Source organism: Poecilia mexicana, unplaced genomic scaffold, assembly GCF_051168715.1.
Source record: "Poecilia mexicana isolate PSO_F unplaced genomic scaffold, ASM5116871v1 scaffold_18, whole genome shotgun sequence".
Taxonomy (NCBI): Eukaryota; Metazoa; Chordata; class Actinopteri; order Cyprinodontiformes; family Poeciliidae; genus Poecilia; species Poecilia mexicana.
In genome coordinates, this window is record NW_028263387.1 from 21,286,226 (window position 1) to 21,300,346 (window position 14,121).

General features: G+C 40.6%; 1 pseudogene across 1 annotated transcript in view; it reads right to left on the reverse strand.

Moving 5' to 3' along the window:
- Positions 1-1,297: 1,297 nt before the first annotated feature.
- Positions 1,298-14,121, reverse strand: part of LOC148154175 (NLR family CARD domain-containing protein 3-like) — a 39,698-nt pseudogene continuing 26,874 nt past the window's right edge. The window contains exons 5-11 of the transcript XR_015766018.1: positions 13,606-13,675; positions 13,258-13,480; positions 7,263-9,053; positions 6,999-7,172; positions 6,240-6,413; positions 5,467-5,513; positions 1,298-5,366 (exon numbers count right to left, since the gene is read on the reverse strand). The product of XR_015766018.1 is annotated as an NLR family CARD domain-containing protein 3-like (transcript). The remainder of the gene's footprint in view (positions 5,367-5,466; positions 5,514-6,239; positions 6,414-6,998; positions 7,173-7,262; positions 9,054-13,257; positions 13,481-13,605; positions 13,676-14,121) is intronic.

The following is a 14,121-nucleotide window of genomic DNA, read 5'->3' on the forward strand; positions in this document are numbered from 1 at the left end:
TAAAAGTAGGCTAAGCCAGTGCTAATTTTCTCCTGGACAAATTGCATCATAGAACTTGGCAATATTCACATCAATCATCAAATAGGATGATATATTTAATAAAGCATATAGGAGCCAAAGTTTGTTCAATTTTAAATTATGGCTCCTATTCAGTAAAATTAAATTATGGGCCATTATAAAGAGAAATTCACTTTGTTCTCTCTTGTTTCTAGAACTGACAGAAACCAAACTATAGATTTATTAGCAGAGAGAATATATATTTTACATATCCAAACATTAGCATCTCGGCTTTAAGCCACATTTTATGGAATCCAGTAACATCTCTATTCACCAGCTGCTCCAACCAGACCCAAAAAAGGTTTTGCATATTTAATATTTGCTATATTAAAGACACATCATATAATAATTTATTGAATAAAACTGTCTGGCAGAAAAGGGTTAGGGCTACCAGTGACTGTGGGAGCATCACGCTAACCCAACCCACTCAGGCCCTGCCAGCATGCCTAGGTGGGCCCCATGTGGGGAAAAGGAGGGCAGACCATATGGGTCCCACCTAGGCATGCTGGCTGGGCCCCTGCTCCTCTTCGTCCCAAAAACTTGCAAAACAAAGTTACACCCTTGCTGAAATATGTTTCAGGTGGCCAAACATTTATGAGAGAAATCTGGAATTGGAGCCTCCAAACAACTTAATGATTAACCTGATTCAGTTCAATTAAGTTCAAACATACTTTATTAATCAAAGAGAGAAATTAAATATTGTAAATAATTTTTATTTCAAGATTCTTTGAAAAGTGGTTGATGGTGATGATTGTTGGCAGGAAAGGTCTTGCATAGACGTCTGTTTTACAGCTAATTTAAAGAAGCTTTTTACTGTCGACAGTCTTACAGTTTCATGAAGACGATGCTCAGGGTTCTCCATGATGTTGATTATATCTAAAATCCTTCTTTGTACCATCATCTGGACCAGCCTCTCCAGGGTCTCCATCAGGTCAAAGGTCAGCTCTACCAGCCTGTAGCTGCTGAGGGTCTTTGGATGTTTGGTCTTTGGCCCCGGTACACAGGAGATCTTCCACAGTCTTTGGTATTTCCCCAGACGGGTCTCAGCTCTGGACTTCAGATAACAAGCTCAGCAAACTTGCAGCTCCACCAGGAATGGTAGAAAAATCAGCATCCAGTCAGCTGCATGTAAATGCAGGTAGGAGGAAACTCCACTGGTTTCCCCAGCAGCTGTTCGTGGTGCATTCAGGTACAGCTGGGACTCCAGACGAAGATGTGGAAACATCAAAACAACTCCAAAGTCATTTAAACATATTTTATTGTCAAATACAGAGAATGCCTCATTTAACAATCTGCAAACATCAACAAGGAATCTTTTCAAATGATCATATTAATTTCAGAAATTAAAAGAGATTATTTATTTACCTCTCACCAAAGTAAGTAAAAAGTTTTTTTTCTCAAAGCTTAACAAAAAAGTGATTTTACAAATGGAAGATAAAACTGGGAGACCCAAACCTGCACTAAACAAACTGTAACATAATATAGATAAATAATGCAATGCAGATATTAATAAAATGGCTTAAAGAGCTAAATTTCACACATCTCATGTGGTGCTGCTCATCTTTCCTCCCTCCTGATTTGTGCCATAGTGCAGCTAGCATAGCACCGAGCTGTGCAGATTCAAACTGTGAATGCTTTAGTTAGCGTAGCTACCAATGACGGCAGATAAACAGTTTTCCTGTAACAATTAACAATAAGTTGTTTCTCCACCATCAGCACATTTAGCAGTGAGTGAATGAACAGAGCTAAGAGCGTCCTACTGGTTCTGATTGGTTGTTTTGGTCAGAACGGCAACTTACTTTAGCCGACAATAGAAGTTCAGGAAGGAGATGGAGGAGATTGATTGTTTTCACAGATTATCTGTCTCATAGCAAACTGTCATGATATGGTGACAGCTTTCACAAATATGGAGAAAACATTTTTTTTATTAAAGTTACATACTGCAGCTCGAATAAAATGCAACTGCATAGCTTTTTTTTTAGAAGTCTGGATTGTTTTATGTATATTTTGCACATTGTCTGAGACTGTTGCAAGTGGGAAGAGACATTTCAATGAGATAAAACTAATAATAATATAACAATTAAGCAATTTATTTGTAGTACTGTATGCGGACTGTTGCAGGTAAAATTCACTAGTAGTAAATATTGTGCTAGTATCAGTTTTGGACCAAAGAAAGCAAGAAAGCTTGATGCTTTTGATGGGTCAGATAGTTGGGGGGAGAGAGGGGGCAATCTAATTTTATGTCATGGGGCCCAATATTCCTGGCAGCGCCCCTGCTTGTATTTGTTGATATTGTTTTAATTTATGCTGTGTTGTAATGTATACATCTAACATAAATTAGAAGTAATAACCAATACAATACAATACCCAATAAGTAGTAAATAATTAATTGAAATGTTTTTCTACATTTTACAATCCATTTAACTTTAATGAGTTAAGTGTGTAACAGCTCAGTTGTACTAAGTTTGCAGCAGCTGAGCTAAAGGCAGAGAAACAACCTAACAGGAAACCAGTTTATCCACCGTCATGCTTCTTCCACATCCACAGGCTCCACAGTGGGGAAGAAGCTCAGAGAGCAGGGGGCCAGGAGATGTGAGTAGTAGATACACAAACATGACTGACAGCACTAAGACCCTCCTTTATTTCTTTTTATTTCGGACCGTGAGTGAGAACCACATGCACAAAGCTCATAGTCGTCAGTCTCAGAGTGAATGTCACTGTGTAACAAATCCTAAGCGATGTGTAACTATAACGCACTGAGTGAATGGGGAAGTTTGCGTGTTGTGGGGAAAATTGAAGCACGTCAAAAATGCATCAACACAACGAAGCTAATACGACATAAAAACAGTGCCATACTTGACGGAGTTTGGCTACATCGAGGCTCACTGCAGTAAAAAAGACATACGGAGGATCAGATAGCAGGTAAAGCAGCGCACAGCTACAAACACTCACCCGGATTAGCATGACGGTCAGAAAGCTAAACAAATAACCTGGAAAATTATTTAAGTCTTCGAGCTGCGATGTCAGACGCTGGTTCTGCTCTCGCTGTTGAACCGCTGCTACAGGTAGTAATATTTCACAGAGGAGCTTCACTTCACCTGGTAGTGACTCTCACACCGAACCTGCTTAAAGCTGCAGCATCTAACTTAAAAAAAAATACATTTTACATACGTATGAAAACTTTCGCTGTCCTAACATGAGACAGATAATCTCTAAAAAAATAATCGATCTCCTCCCTGTCCTGCATAATTACTCCGCTCAGTCAGAAACAGCCAATCAGAGCTAGCAGTAATCAGCTAGCCGCCATGCTATCAGGAAGTTTTCATTCAGTAACTCTGGATTGTTTATTGTAATGGATCCTGTTTTTGCCTTTGAATGTTAAGTTTTATACTTGAATTTTTTGGCAATGTTGAGAGGTTTTAATTTGGCTCTTTGCGTTATTTAGCCTCTTCAGAGCCTTCATATGTTATCAGTCTGTTAAAGATAGTATTACTATAGGAGTACAATTTGCACAATACCTGTTTTGTTTAGTTTTCTTCTTGAAAAAAGTTATTAAAAACAAGTTTTTGTCTAAATTAAGGTGAATTCATGGTTCCTTTTTCCACATAATGTAACCGGTAGTGTTTATGATTTAAAAAATAATAATAATTATGTGATCGGTATCGGTATCGGGAGTAAAAAACCTGATCGGCACATCTGTAGTAAATAGTACAAGTTACATGAGCTACTGCCATTATGCAACAGACTCTGTGCAACTCTTAAAAACTTAAATGTCAAGAAGGAATCACTTCCACATACAAGCTCACAGCTGCTTCAGACTTTATGTGTCATAACAGACCAGCATTGATCACATTCACATGGTCAATATGTGACATCACCTTAGCCCCGCCCCCTTTGAATAGGAAGTTACCTGTTTTCCTCTGGTGGTCATAATTTTACTGTTTGATTCATACCAATTTAGATCTGAGTCCAACGACAGAACAACATGATGCTGAATCCTTCTCTCAGCTATGGCTGCAGCATGTTGCTGTGATAGAATGACGAATTATAATCCGTCAAAGTTTACATACTTTGAGGGATTGGCTCTAAATCACACATGCATCATCCAATTTGCACCAACTAAATAAATGGCCAATAGCTTTACATTAAAAGCTGACTCCACGGCGCTCCCTGAATTATTCCAACAGTTATATCTCCATGATACATTATCCAATCTGCACCAGATTTTTTCATGCATCACCAGGCAGCTTCACTGCTTCACATTTTGTTGTGGTAGTTTAATGGCATCACTTAAGCCCCGCCCACTCAGAAAAAACGGAAGATTATTGGGTGGCTCCTCCAACATAGGATTCAAACTGTATCCTCTAAATATTGACAAACACACAAGACATGTTCTAAACCCTGCAGGAAGTCCTCGCCAATCCTGCTCCTCAAAATAGGAAGTGACAATGAGCCCCTGTCTAGAAAGTCAGATTTCACCAAAACCTTTAAGACTTGCCGCTGGGCTTGTGCTGAACTGAAATGAATGTTATTTGGAAGATTTGCCAAATGCACCATCTAGTGGACAGGTGCAGGAAAGACTTGAGCACGTCAACAATGCAACATCCCCGCCCACTCAGGTTGGTACTGGAGTTCCTGCAGACTACAGCGTTTACTGTGAAGCACTTTGTGATTATTTATGCTGTTTAAACTCAGTTTTACAAAGAATGTTAATCTACAACTATGTCTTGGATGAAACACATGCAAAGTTAGATTTCCTCTAACTTAGAAAAGATTACTCTAAAATGAGAACCAAGACCCCCGAGAACGATTCCTGCATATAAATCCAGGATAAAGAGGTTCAGTGAATTTGGTGTTGAAGGTGTAGATGTGGACCAGTGTCTCTGAAGAGACTCTGTAGAAGGACAGAGTCCCAGCAGGCCAGTCCACATACACAGCTACTCTGGCAGAGGCAGAGGAGGAAGAGACAGGGACAAATGCTTTTCTCCCATTGTGCCAAACAGTGTAACCATCATCTGAACAGATTACACTCCAGGATTTATCATTAAATCCAAACCAGGAATCGTCATTAACTCCTTTTCTATTGATTCCTCTGTAACTCACTGATACATAGATTCTCCCACCCCACTCAACCTCCCAGTAACGGCGACCAGTCAGACCATCAGTACACAGCAGCTGACAGAGATCAAATCTGTCTGGATGATCAGGATACGGCTGCTCCTCTTCCACAAGTGTCACCTTCCTGTTTCCATCAGACAGTTTGAGGAATCTGCTTACACTGTTTAGGTCGACTGTTAGTGGAGAGGAATCTGAAAAACAGAACAAACCCAATGCAGTTACTGATGTATAATTTTCTGTATTCACTGACACAAAGGTGAACATCTGTAAATGGGACAAAAATGCACTTACACTTCCTCAGACCTGGTGTCAGCCATCTTTCTCCTGCAGGCTCCATGCTGTTAGAAAGGAGGTGTTTTGATGCTATCAGTATTTTCAAGATGCAAATATGGATACTTCAATTTAGACCTTATTGAGTTTTTCTAAGAGTTCTTCAGTTCATCTGTGGCTGCGTTTCTGTCACTATGTCTAATATTTTCTGCTAGTTTTGTTCAGAGTTAACAGTTTATTTGTCCCTCCTCCAGTTTTGTGTTATTGCTCTCATTCTGCCCCATAAGATGCATAAATAAAATAGACTGGGAACAAAGTTCAAATTCCAACAGTAGAATAACCTTAACATACTTTAAAAACATCATTTTTAGATCAAAGCATATTCATGTATTAGAATAGACTAGACCTAATTGGGAATCACACCTCAGTGTTTAGATTTGTATTTTTAAGTCATATCAGTTATGATTGATAAATAAAAACATGTCTTTCCACTTTATGTTTGTTAAAGTTGAAGGGATATTAACTTAAAATTACCACTGTTCGACATTGTTTGCACTGATATGGGCAATTAATTATTTCTGCGTCTCAGCTTGATTTCCCATGATGCACCATAAGTCCTCACTGATTTAAATAAACCAGCATTTCTTGGTCTGAGGCTGGTTGAGGTATCTGGGTTAACCTACCTACACTCATATTCACATTGATTTATCCAGATCTCCTCCTCCCTCCCCAAGGATTATTGTTCCTCAATAACCTTGAGTGTCACTGTGTGGCTGCAGAAAATATTTCCTCACCTCAGAGACTCCAGTTTGAAGCTTGGATTCTTCAGTAGAGCTTCCAGACTCTCCTTTCCTGCCTGTCCTGGATTATTGAAGCTGAGGTCCAGCTCCTTCAGGTGAGACGGGTTCACAGTCAGAGCTGAGGCCAGAGCAGCACAGCCTTCCTCTGTGATCAGGCAGCCTGAAAGCCTGCAGACACAAACACACAACAATGTTGGAAAACTCACCTATATTCTCAATGTGAAGCACATTTTATAACTTGTTTTCAGCAGGAATAATTAGATGACATGTTAATAAAGGTAGAGCAGCAGGTCTGATGAGCAGCAGTCTGCAGAAGACTGTGTGTCTGCATTGCAAAAACACAACATATTACCAAATATTTTTGGTCTGGTTTCCAGACTACACTTCAAATAAGACAAACTAACTTAAAAGTAACTTTTAAGCAAGATATAGAAGCTTGTTTAAGTAAATAGTTCCGTAATATTGACCAAAAAAGTACTTGTTCAATTGCAGATTATTTAACTTATAACAAGATCAGTCAGTTGCACTAACTCCACCACTAGAAGCAGGTTTTCCTAAATAATCTCTGTATTTAAGTGGGTTTTGAATCAGGGGTTCTGGAGCAGAAATACATCTGACATATGCAGGGTGGTGGTCCTGATGACCTGGATTCAGAACATATGCAGTTGTTTCCAGAAAACTGAAAAGACATTTTAGACATGTTCATAAATTTGGTAAATATGTAAACAATAGAATAATTTAAATGCATCTCACCTGAGAATCTCCAGTTCACAGTCTGGACTCATCAGTCCACTGCACAGCAGCTTCACTCCTGAATCTTTCAGGTCGTTGTTACTCAGGTCCAGATCTCTGAGACTAGATGTTGTTGAGCTGAGCAACGAGGACAGAGCTTCACAGCTTCTCTCTGAGAGGTTACACCCACTCAGTCTGACAGGACAGAAGGGGTACAGAGTAATTATCTCATTATTGTTAATATTTAATAGGCATTTTTATAAAACCAACTACATCTGTACTTACAGAGCTTTGCTGAAGGCTTTGACTATTGGCAGCAGCTTCAGAAAAGCTTCCTCTGAAGCAAAGTATTTCTTCAGGTCAAATGTTTCCAGACCTTTCTCTGATGAAAGTAGCATGAAGAGCAGAGCTGACCACTGAGCAGGAGACAGCTGCTGTGCTGAAAGACTTCCTGTTTGTAGAGATTGTTGGATTTCCTCCACCAGAGACTGATCATTTAGTTCATTCAGGCAGTGGAACAGATTGATGCTTTTCTCAACACATTGGTCATTATTCAACTTCTCCTTGATGTACTGGGCTGTGTCTTTATTAGTTGCTAAACTTTCTTTTGTCTGTACCACAAAGCCTCCTAAGCGATGCTTATTGATCTCCAGTGAAAGACCAAGTAGGAAGCGGAGGAACAAGTCCAGGTGTCCATCTGGACTCTCCAGGGCCATGTCCACTGCACTCTGGTACATCTCTATCTCTGAGGATCCATGGCTTCTTTTTTCCAATACCTTGGATTTTGTTTCACCTTTTGCCAGCACATTGACTCCAGATTTGATGAAGGTCAGATGAACATGAAGAGCAGCCAGAAACTCCTGAACACTCAGGTGGACGAAGCAGAACACCTTGTTCTGGTACAGAGATCTTCTCTGAAGATCTCTGTGAAAACTCCTGAACACACTGAAGCTGCTCTGATATCGATGCCACACTCTGCCAGGTCTGATTCATAGAAGATCAGGTTTCTTTTCATCAGCTGATCAAAAGCCAGTTTTCCCAGAGACTTGATCATCTTCTGGTTCTCTGGACTCCAGTGTGAATCTGTCTCAGCTCCTCCATCGTACTTGATGACCTTCAGTTTGGTCTGAACCACCAGGAAGTGGATGTACATCTCAGTCAGGGTCTTTGGCAGATCGTCTCCATCTTTCTTGTTCAACATGTCTTTCACAACTGTAGCAGTGATCCAGCAGAAGATTGGGATGTGGCACATGATGTGGAGGCTTCTGGATTTCTTTACATGGGAGATTACCATTCTGGCCTGCTCCTTATATCTAAACTTTTTAGTGAAGTACTCGTCTTTCTGTGGGTCAGTGAATCCTCTGATCTCTGTCATCATGCCAACAAACTCAGCAGGGATCCGACTGGCTGCTGCAGGTCTTGTGGTTATCCAGAGGTGAGCTTTGGGAAGCAGGTTCCCTCTGATGAGGTTTGTCAGAAGAACATCCACTGAGGTGGACTTTCTTACATCTGTCAGGATCTCATTGTTGTGGAAGTCCAGTGGAAGTCGACTCTCATCCAAGCCATCAAAGATGAACACAACCTTTAACTCTTCAAACCTGGACATTCTTCTGGTTTCACTAAAAAAGTGGTGAACAAGCTTCACTAAGCTGAACTGATTTTCTTTTAACAGATTCAGTTCTCTGAATGTGAATGGAAACATGAACTGTACGTCCTGGTTGGTTTGGTCTTCTGCCCAGTCCAGAGTGAACTTCTGAGTCAGGACTGTTTTCCCAATGCCAGCTACTCCCTTTGTCATCACTGTTCTGATTGGTTCATCTCTTCCAGATGAGGGTTTAAATATGTCTTCATGTCTAATTGTTGTTTCTGGTCTGTCTGGTTTCCAGGACACTGATTCAATCTGTCTGACCTCATGTTCATTATTGACCTCTCCAGAGTTTCCCTCTGTGATGTAGAGCTCTGTGTAGATCTGATTCAGAAAGGTTTGATTTCCTGAATTAGTGATTCCTTCAAACACAGACTGGAATTTCTTCTTCATGTTAGACTTTAGTGTTTGTTGGCTTGTGACGAGTGATTCTATGAAACAAAAATAGAAAAAAAATGTAATTTAAGAGTGATTTTGTCATGTTTCTGTGGGGGACTGAAACACAAAGAGCAATTGGAAATGAGTTTTGAAGTTTTAATACGAAAGTAAAAAGGAACTTATATTTCATCAGAGGCACTATATAAACTACATTGCCAAAAGTATTTGCGCTCACCCAAATTATTTGAGTCAGGTGTTCTGATCACTTCCATGATCCAGGTGTGTCAAATGAAGCATGTAGGCATGCAGACTGTTTTACAAACATTTGTGAATGAATAAGTCGCTCTCAGGATCTCAGGGAATTCCACCATTGAACTGTGATAGGATGCCACAAATCCAGTCATGAAATTTTCTTTCTCCTAAATATTCCACACTCAGCTGTCAGAAAACTGTAAGAAAATGTGCAATGTGCTGTAGGAAAATGTAAGTGCTTAGGAACAACAGCAACTCAGCCACAAAGTGGTAGGCCAAGTAAATTAACGGAGTCGGATCAGTGGATGCTGAAGCAAATAGCATGAAGTCGCCAAGAAGTGATTGACTTCTGCAGAGTCAATCACTACAGACTTCCAAACTTCACATGGCTTTCAGATTAGCTCTAGAACAGAGAGCTTCATGTAATGGATTTCCAAGGTGGAGCAGCTGCATCCAAGATATACATCACCAAGTTCAATGCAAAGCATTGACTGCAGTGGTATAACACACACTGCCACTGGATTCTAGAGCAGTGGAGGCGCGTTCTTTGGAGTGACCAATCGTGTTTTTCCATCAGCCAATCTGATGGACGAGTCTGGGTTTGACGATACGTGTCTGACTGTATTGTGCCAAGTGTAAAGTTTGGTGAAGTAGGCTGGTGTGGCAGATACAATATATATATTGTGCCGGACACAATGTATATATTTCACACCAGAATGTATGCTTTTATTGTGAAGGGGAGAAGGTGAGGTGTGAAGACACCAACAGTTGTTATTCATTCGATTTTTGGTTTTTTTGGAAGACATTGAGAATTAAACAAGACTCAAATCACTATTTCGTCTTTTTCTGCTGACTTCCACATTGGTGACCCCGAACATCTGCAAACATCTGGACATGTTTTTTAACAAGAACTCACAAGATGCTGCCGCCGCTTCTCCGCCAGCTGTGGTTTCGGATCCAGGTTCTTGCCAGGCAGCCGTTGCTCCATCCGCCGCTTCTGTTTTTGCTACACAGTTGTTACGTCAATCCGCGTTTCCCCATCAGATACGGTTTCCCCTTCGTCTTCTTGCCGCTCCGCCCCGCCCACGCGGCAAAATAGGCTCGTGCTCGTGATGAGCACTGAGAAAGCACGCGCGTAGCAAGCAATGCTATCTGATGGGTGAAATGTCTCCATCAGATACCGTTTCCCCGCTGTAAAACAAGGGGAACACTATCTGATGGGTGATTTTAACATAGGGGGAACGCTATCTGATGGGTGAAATGTGGCCATCAGATACCGTTCCCCCACTGTAAAACAGGGGGAACACTATCTGATGGGTGATTTTAACATAGGGGGAACGCTATCTGATGGGTGAAATGTGGCCATCAGATACCTTTCCCCCACTGTAAAACAGGGGGAACACTATCTGATGGGTGAAATGTCTCCATCAGATACCGTTTCCCCACTGTAAAACAAGGGGAACACTATCTGATGGGTGATTTTAACATAGGGGGAACGCTATCTGATGGGTGAAATGTGGCCATCAGATACCGTTCCCCCACTGTAAAACAGGGGGAACGCTATCTGATGGGTGAAATATGTCCATCAGATAGTGTTCCCCCACTGTAAAAAAGGAGGAACGTCATCTGATGGGTAATATTGAGCATCAAAATGCCCTGTTTTTATTATATATATATATATATATATATATATATATATATATATATATATATATATATATATATATATGCTCAACATATATTTAAATTTAAAATAATTATAATATATATGTTTTGTATTATTATTATTACTCTTCTTCTTCTTATATTATATTATATATTATTATTATTATTAGTTTCCCGCAAAACGTGAAGAAAGTGTGACAACTTTGCCGAAACATGTTGTTTGAGCTTTCACGGTGTCCGTAGTTCCTCAGACAAGCGCGCCGAACAAGCTTGTGCTTGCTACGCGCGTGCTTTCTCAGTGCTCGTCACGAGCACGCGCGTATTTTGCCGCCTGGGCGGTGCGGAGCGGCAAGAAAACTCAGGGGGAACCGTATCTGATGGGGAAACGCGGATTGACGTAACAACGGCACCCCGATTCGCACTTTTGGCTCGAGGTTGGTGACTGTGTGTTTCAACAGACGTCCGGGTCTGTCGGGTTCGGTTGATTCCCAGGGGAATAGAACGGTTCTAAATGGGGAATCTAGATCTTTTGCCCCATTAGCAGCACATCACTGCCTTCCACAGGTGTTTGTACCAAAGAACCTAATGTCTGCCGAGTATGTATTTATCCGCCATGACTCACACCGCTCACCACTTCAGCCTCCTTACGATGGTCCATTCCATGTTTTGGAGAGGGGACCTAAATATTTTTTGGTGGAGTTGGGGGGTAATCAGGAGAGTATTTCTGTGGACCATTTGAAGCCAGCTCACATGTTACCAGGGGACCCAGTTGAGTTGGCTCAGCCATCTCGCCGTGGTCGTCCCCCAGTTTCTTTACCCACTCTTCCGGGTCCTTCCCTTACAGCTGGTTTGTCCCCCTCAGGTGGACAGCTCAGTAGCAGTCGATCTGGAGAGTCTTTTTCACTTTCAACCCCTGTTCCTGTGAAGAGAAGCCGAAGTGGCCGACTTATTAAGCTCCCTAACCGTTACCGTTAGGTAGTTCAATTGTTTTGTTTGTCACTGCTGTTTGGTTTTTCCGTTGTGTGTCTGTTTTCTTTATATACTTGTGATGTTGTTTCGCATGTTATAGTTTTTTGTGTTTGTGACATTCTGTGTGTTCAGGGGGGGCCTGTGTGCTGGATACAATGTATATATTTCACACCAGAATGTATGCTTTTATTGTGAAGGGGAGAAGGTGAGGTGTGAAGACACCAACGGTTGTTATTCATTCGATTTTTGGTTTTGTTGGAAGACATTGAGAATTAAACAAGACTCAAATCACTATTTCGTCTTTTTCTGCTGACTTCCACACTGGTATACTCTGTTATACCAGCATACTTTTTGGACAAATCCATGCTCCCAACTTTGTGGGAACAGTTTGGAGCTGGCCCCTTTCTTTTCCAACATGTCTGTTCACCAGAGCACAAAGCAAGGTCCATACAGACATGGATGACAGTCTGGTGTGGATGAACCTGACTGGCTTGCAGAGTCCTGACCTCCACCCGATAGAACACCTTTGGGATGAATTAGAGCTAAGACTGAGAGCCAGGCCTTCTCGTCCAACATCAGTGTGTGACCTCATAAATGTGCTTCTGTAAGAATGGTCAAAAATCCCCATAAAGACTCCTAATCCTTGTGGACAGCCTTCCCAGAAGAGCTGAAGCTGTTCTGGATGCAAAGGGTGAACCAACATCATATTGACTCTTTGGATTAGGAATGGGATGTCATTTAAGCTCATATATGAGTGAGGGCAGGTGAGCAAATAATTTCGGCAATATACTATGCTTTAGAAATTCAATTTTTATCTTTTAGATAACAGAATAAAGAATACAGTTTGGAAACTCAAACATTTTTCCATAATTAGTTATATTTTTTCCATACTTATCAAGACCTGGATAAAGATGGAAATCAAATTCCATTCATTTCATCACTGGGTAGGAGAATTAGCCAGTTTTCCAAGGGAGATCCTGATGGGGGTTAAAACCCAGTCCAACAAAGCCTCTATGGTTTTATAGAACGGTTTTCATTATGCCTGATTTGCTTCAACATTTGAAGGCGTGGATGTGTTTTGTAGCCTAATTAAAGTTTTTTTTCCCCACAAAATCAAATTTTCTATGTTTTGGAACATATTAAAGGAACGTATTAAAGTACTTTTGTATAAAACAAAACAAATTATTTTGAGGAAAATGACAAAAAAATATAATTGTAGGATTTAATTTTAGGTTTCATCAGAATAAAGGTTAAATCTATTAAATTCTTGTAGACTTCATGTTTCTTTGAAGGTATCTATATCTGGTGTCAACTACAATAAGTCTTTAATGATCTCTTGTTCCACCATTTCTGTAGAAGAATATCTCTTACTGCTCTGCAGAAGGTCAGCCAGGTCATCCAGATTCATCATTCTCAAGAAGTCAACGGTGATCTTTAAAAACGCCTCTCTGCTGCTGCTGCTCCTCTGCTTCTCATCCTTATTTCCAGACACACCCTCCTCCTCCTCCTCCTCATCTGGATAATCTGAACTCAAGACCTTCTGGATCTCCTTCAGCTCGTCCTTCACAAACATAACAATCTTTTTCTCCAGTTCCTAAAGCAGAATAAGACATGAAACACCCCTCTGAAAAAGTCTGAGACAATCAAGTGATCTATAAAATGAAGTAAAAAATTTATTAACAGAAGAGATTAAAAAAGTAGTATCTAATATATACAGACCACAAATATGGAGCCCAGCCACATTTGAGACTCATGTGGAGGCTGACCAACATCTGGGCTCTGCTTGAATCTATGGAGAAATCAAGAGCTTAATATATTTATCAGGTTGAGTTAACAGAATATTTTCTGTATTTGACCGGTTATTTTTTTAAACGACCGGAAAATTTAAAGCCCGTTGGTCATTTGACGGGTTATAATTCACACCCTTGACTGGTGCACATGCGCACACATTACAGACTTTAAGCAAAGAGCTCATTGCAGAGGCAACTAAAATTAATTAATAAAACGATCCTTTCTGAATATCATCTCATGGTCTCTGAACTAAATGCGTCTTTCTGACCAGGAGCTGACAGCGTGTTGAAGAGTTATGGACCGGACGCTTTGGAGCATCTGGTTAGGAAGCGCATTACAAACCTTTGGTTGAAATGGCGCGTTTAATTCAGTCTCTTTTACATACAGAACAGAGAAAACTAAAGAGAATGCAATGTCGAATCCATTTATAATCTAAACAGAGGA